The sequence below is a fragment of the Erythrolamprus reginae genome, chromosome 6 (genome assembly GCF_031021105.1).
Source record: "Erythrolamprus reginae isolate rEryReg1 chromosome 6, rEryReg1.hap1, whole genome shotgun sequence".
Classification (NCBI taxonomy): domain Eukaryota; kingdom Metazoa; phylum Chordata; class Lepidosauria; order Squamata; family Dipsadidae; genus Erythrolamprus; species Erythrolamprus reginae.
This window is the reverse complement of record NC_091955.1, coordinates 38,391,296-38,397,295: the sequence shown is the minus strand read 5'-3', so window position 1 is coordinate 38,397,295 and position 6,000 is coordinate 38,391,296.

Here is a 6,000-nt window from a genome sequence, read left to right as displayed (position 1 = left end):
TATACTTTTCTGCCCACACCGAAAAAAAATTAGAGGGAACATTGATCCAGAGTGATCGTGGTGGAGAATTCATGTCCTAGCAGTTCCAAGGATGGATGAAAAGAAATGGAATCCGTCAACAAACGTTCCCATCTCATTCGCCCACTCAGAATGGGATCGCAGAGAGACGCCAGGGGGTCCTACAGACTATGTTTCGTTGCCTTCTAGAGGATGCTGACATGGACAATCAATACTGGGGCGAAGCACTAAGGTATGCTAATTACATTGTTAATCGAACATGGTGTAGTGTCATACAAGAGACTCCTTACCACTTGCTTCATGCAAAGAAGCCTGACATTCAAAACCTCCACATTTTTGGCTCATATGCCACTGTTAACATTCCACTTGATCAAAGAAGAAAAGGAGGTCCAGTGTCACAGAGAATGAGGTTCATCGGTTTTGATGAAAGCTCTAAGTATTACAAATTTGCTGACACTTATCACAGAGCTGTTGTTTCTAATTCAGCTAAATTTGAAGATACAAATTGGTCCAGAATACACAGTAATGATACTTCAGTTTCTTTTCCTAAAGATGATGTTCAAGGTGCAGTGAAACCTGACCCTCAGGTAGCTGTTCCAGATGATCCAGATGATTCAGATGATGGACAGTCTTCAACAGTTGCAGATGATGTTCCTGGTGATGCAATTGGAGACGGAGATGATCATGATGAAGGATGGACCAAAGTTCCAAGGCGTTCACAGAGAACCACCAAAGGAACTCCTTCAAAGAGATATCAACAGCAAGTATTACACAAACCTTTTTCTTTCTTATGTAACAATGTTACACTTCCTCCTGAGAATTTTTCTCAAATAAGACATTTACCTGAATCTGAACAAGAAAAATGGTATGAGGCTATGGAAAATGAACTGGATAGTTTAAAGAAACTTAAAGTGTTTCAACAAGTTGAGCCTCCAACAAACAAGAAGATTATTGGCACACGTTGGGTGTACAAGGTTAAACAAAAACCAAATGATGAAAAGATATATAAACCAAGACTAGTAGCACAAGGGTACTCACAGGTGTATCCTGAAGACTACACAGATACGTTTTCACCCACTGTTAAAAAATGAAAGTGTCAAAATTGCCCTAACTACAGCTATTGCTTTGAACTTAGAAGTTTTTCAGTTTGACGTCGAGACTGCCTATTTGAATGCTGATCTAAATGAAGAAATCTACGTGAAGAGCGCACCCGGGTTCCAGGATCGAGAAGGGGATGTCTGGTACCTGCAGAAAAGCCTTTACGGATTAAAGCAGTCTGCTCTCATGTGGCACCGATGTCTCATTGAGAAATTAAATTCAATGGGCTTTATTAAGTCTGGCTCTGATGAATGCGTGTTTACAAAAGGGCAAGGTAAAGTTTATGAAATTATTCTTGTTTATGGTGATGATATTGTTTACATTGGTCCAAACAAACGTATGAGTGAAACTTTTGCCAAAGGTCTAGAAAGACATTTCACTTTGAAAAGCTTATGGCATATTAATGATTATCTAGGAGTTCAGATTGAAAAAAACTGAGAAGGGGTTCTGCCTCTCACAAGAAAGCAAAGTTGACCAAAATTTGCATAATTGTAACATGTCTGATGCACATACTTGTCGTTCTCCTATGCAAACTGATTTTTACAGGTTAACTCAGCAAGAGTATCCTCCATTTGAAAACCAAACACTTTATCGGTCAGTAATTGGGTCATTACTATATATCAGCAGTTGGACAAGACCTGACATTTCACTGAGTGTGAATCTTTTGTCATGGTATGTTGGCAAAGCAACTACCATTGGACATGCATAATGAGACTTCTGAGATACATGAAGTATACAAAGGACATGAAGTTGTTCCTAGAGCCGAAACATGATAAGTATCCTGAACTTATTTGTTATGCAGATGCTGACTGGGCAGGTGATGTAGAAACACGCAAAAGTACTTCTGGTTATATAATGTTTTTGAATGGTTGTCCAATTTACTGGAAAGTTAGAAAACAGAAGTTTATTTCTTGCTCTTCAACTGAAGCCGAATATGCATGTGTTTCTGATTGTTGTAATGCTTTAACCTCTGTTTCTGCTCTCATTGATAGTATTTGGGAAAATCCCATGAAACCAATTGTTATTATGGAGGATAATGTTTCAGTCACGTTCATAGCTGAAACTGAATATGTTGGAGCTCGTTCACGGCACATCGACATAAGATATAAAAATACAAGAGAATACGTAAAACAAGGATTCGTGAAAATACAATATGTGCCTACTACTGAACAAATTGCTGACCTGCTGAATAAGCCATTGCCAGCTGATCAACACGAATACCTATCCAAGAAAATGTGCCTTATGTGAACCAATGTCCCTGATGACTGCCAAAGAAGGGGTGTCACGCTGTGTATTGCCAGCCCCAGAGACATTCAGAGACATTCAGTAATTAAATAGTTAACTCTGTGTATGTTAATCTAGCTCCACCCATTATGATGTAAATCCTGTCTAGATAGCCAGCATCACTTCCCTTCTTCTCCAAAGAAAACGAAGAATCTCCATCTTTCCTCTAACTCTCTAACAATGTAAACGTACAGTAAGAGCCTGGGACCAGGCAAAGCTGTTTATTGTTTTTATTAATAAAAGTAACTTTGTTTTGAAGCCGTTTCTGTAACTTTATCCGTCGCCTCCAGATTTGATTCATCATAGCTCATGCGGGCTGTGATTTATCCACAAAAATCTGACACACCTCTGGTTCACCGTATCGGTAAACAATGTCCTGGAAGACCTCTGGGTTCAGGGACCATTCCCCTGGGTCAATAGTTGTGCGGCTTAACCAATCCGCCTGAGTGTTGTCTGATCCTGAGATGTGCTCTGCCTGAATCGAGGCTAGGTGCGTTTCTGCCCATGACATCAAGGCGTGGGCTTCCTGCATCAGGCGACCCGACTTCGTGCCTCCCTGATGATTTATATGAGCCCTTGTTGCCACATTGTCTGTTAAGATAAGGATATGTTGTCCTTCTATCCTGTCCGTAAAGGTGTGCAGCGCTCTGAAAACTGCTCACAGCTCCAGCAGGTTGATGTTGGGGTCCATCAAATCCTTTCTCGACCACAGGCCCTGGGCAACCTGAGATCCGCAATGTGCTCTCCAGCCGGAGAGACTCGCATCTGTGGTGATAGTCACCTCTCGATGATGGAGGAAGGGGGAGCCTCTGGTTAGGGCCGGAGATGTCCACCAAGGGAGGGAGCAACGAACTGGTGTCGTTAGGCGCACTTGGTGTTTGGAGTGGCTCAGCCGCGTCCTCTGGAAGAGGAGGAGAAGCCACTGTAGTGGGCAAGCGTGCAGACGAGCCCATGGTACAATGTTTATGCATGAAATGAACACTCCTAGAAGTTGCGATAGGAAGGCTAAGGGAACCTTGGTGCGGTGTTGTATTGAGGCTATCATTGTCCTTATTTTCTGTTGTCTCTCTGATGAGAGGTAAACAATGCCGGTTGATGAGTCTATCATAGTGCCTAGATGTAGTAGGCATCTGGTTGGTTGTAGGTGGCTTTTGTCGTAATTGATTGTGAACCCGCATTTTTCCAAAGACTGTATTGTCTGTGCAAGGTCCCGCTTGGCTTGTTGTGGACTTCTGGATAAAATAATTATGTCATCCAGATAGGCAAGAAGGCGTATGGAGCGCGTTCTGAGGTCGGCTGCCAAGACGTCCAAGAGTTTGGTGAAAGTTTTGGGGGCCGAGGACAATCCGAAGGGCATGACCCTGTATTGGAAGTGTTGGTCTTGGATGCAAAAACGAAGAAAGCGTCAATGATGTGGGTGGACTGGTACATGTAGATACGCCTCCTTGAGGTCTATGGAGTCATCCAGTCCTGATGTCGAATAGATGCTAGGATAGTGTGTAAGGAGTGCATCTTGAACCTTTGATAACGGATGTAAATGTTTAGCTGTTTGAGGTTCAGAATTAGCCGACATCCGCCAGACGCCTTGGGAACTACAAAGACGATGGAGTAGAATCCTTGTCCCTGCTCCGTTGTCGGTACTGGTTCTATTGCCCCAATGTCCAAAAGATGTTGGACCCCTTGGACAAGAAGAGACTGCTTTCGTGGCTGTGTCAGTGTTGGGCATTGCATGAATCTGTCTGGTGGGATTTGTAAAAAGTTTATCTGTAGGCCGTGTGCCACGGTCTCTAATGCCCATGTGTCGGTGGATATAGTTCCTCAAGATTCAGTGAAGAACTGCACCGATGGGCGTCCTGTGGGTGCTCCCACTCCGGAAGGGTCTGCGTGGTTGTTGGAATTGGCGGTTTCTATCCCCGTTATTGGTTCTGTCTGACTTATAAGGTGGTTGGGTGTAGGACCCTTGTCCATAGGTCCTGGCGACCGGGGACACAGATGCGGATGTTTCCAACCGAAAGGACTGTCTTCGGAAGTATGGAGCTCCACGTCTGTCCTGCCTCCTTGCTGACCTCGGTAATACCTTCTTCTTTGTCCTCAATCAGGACAGAGTCCAATGACTCCCCGAAGAGCTTGGAGCCCTGATAAGGAGCAGTGTCCAGGCGCCACTTTGATTTTGCGTCTGCCTGCCACGAACGGAGCCACAGTAGACGTTGAGTAGAAAGATTGGTTACCATCGCTCGGGATGAAAACCTTGCTGCCGCTAAGGTGGCAGTCAAAAAACTGAGGACTATTCTATCAACTCCCTTCCCCCCCCTTCCCCTCCTTCCCCTCTTGATCTATGTGTATCATTGCTGAAAGACTATGCCCCTTGCGGACTGTGGATGAATTGAAGAACTCTGCCCCCTTGTGGACTGATTTAAAAAGACACCTAGAAAGAGAGAAAATTAAGATCAAGACTTTTTAAATTAGACTAAGACCTAAGACCTTTGAAGACTGGAAGAACATCATGCCTGGACTGACTGATTACTGATGATTGAAGAATATTTTAAGATCTGTTTTATACCATCAACGAAATTAATTTATAATAACGTATAATTGTAGCGTATATTTTATATATTTATATTTTAATGTTTTTAGTGTTTTTTAACTGCCATTTTATACTATTATTAATTTAATTGATTTTTAACGTAATTGGGGTTCTAAGTAATGGATGACTGGGATAAATATACTTGTGGTTATGAATGGAATGACTGGTATGATTGGGTGGGTGTGGGTGGCGGGGGTTATGGTATGGATGAGTTTATTGATAGTAGTGTGAATGATAGGTTTGGCCCACCTGACGCCCGGGAGACAGGAGAGGAGGGGGCACCGATCTCTGGGGGGGCAAGGGGTCGGAATATCCCTGTGTTGCTGGGGAGAGGCAGATATGGCAGGGGCCACAGAGCCATTCCAGGGGTACGAGGGATCGTTGCTTAATAACGGTCCCTTGTTCTGGCTCTGTGAGCCCAATCTTGGGTACTGGTGGTGAGTGTAACTCTGGCCCTGGGCTCAGGTTGCTGCTGCTGAATGCCAGGTCGGTAGTAAATAAAGCTCTCCTCATCCGGGATTTGATCCTGGATGAGGAGGCTGACCTGGCATGTATTACTGAAACCTGGCTGGGCCCGGAGGGAGGTGTTCCTCTCTCTGAAATCTGCCCAGCCGGGTTTCAGATATGGCATCAACCTCGACCCCAGGGAAGGGGGGGAGGAGTGGATATTGTAGCCAGAGAGAGCCTTTGCCTGCGTAGACTCATTGCTCCGGAAATTGCAGGTTGCGAGTCTCTCTTGATGAAGTTGGACTTAGGGGTTCAGGTGGGCTTTTTTCTCACGTACCTGCCTCCCAGCTGCGTGTCAAAAGCCCTGCCTGTGCTACTCGAGGAGGTAGCCGGGTTGGCGGTGGAGTTCCCCGGACTCATTGTCCTGGGGGACTTCAACCTGCCGTCACTCGGCGAAACCTCTGGGTTGGCACAGGAGTTCATGGCTACCATGACAGCCGTGGACCTGACTCAAGACTCCTCGAGTCTTCGGAGAGGGGCGGCATACAAATCTAAGTAATAAATAAATA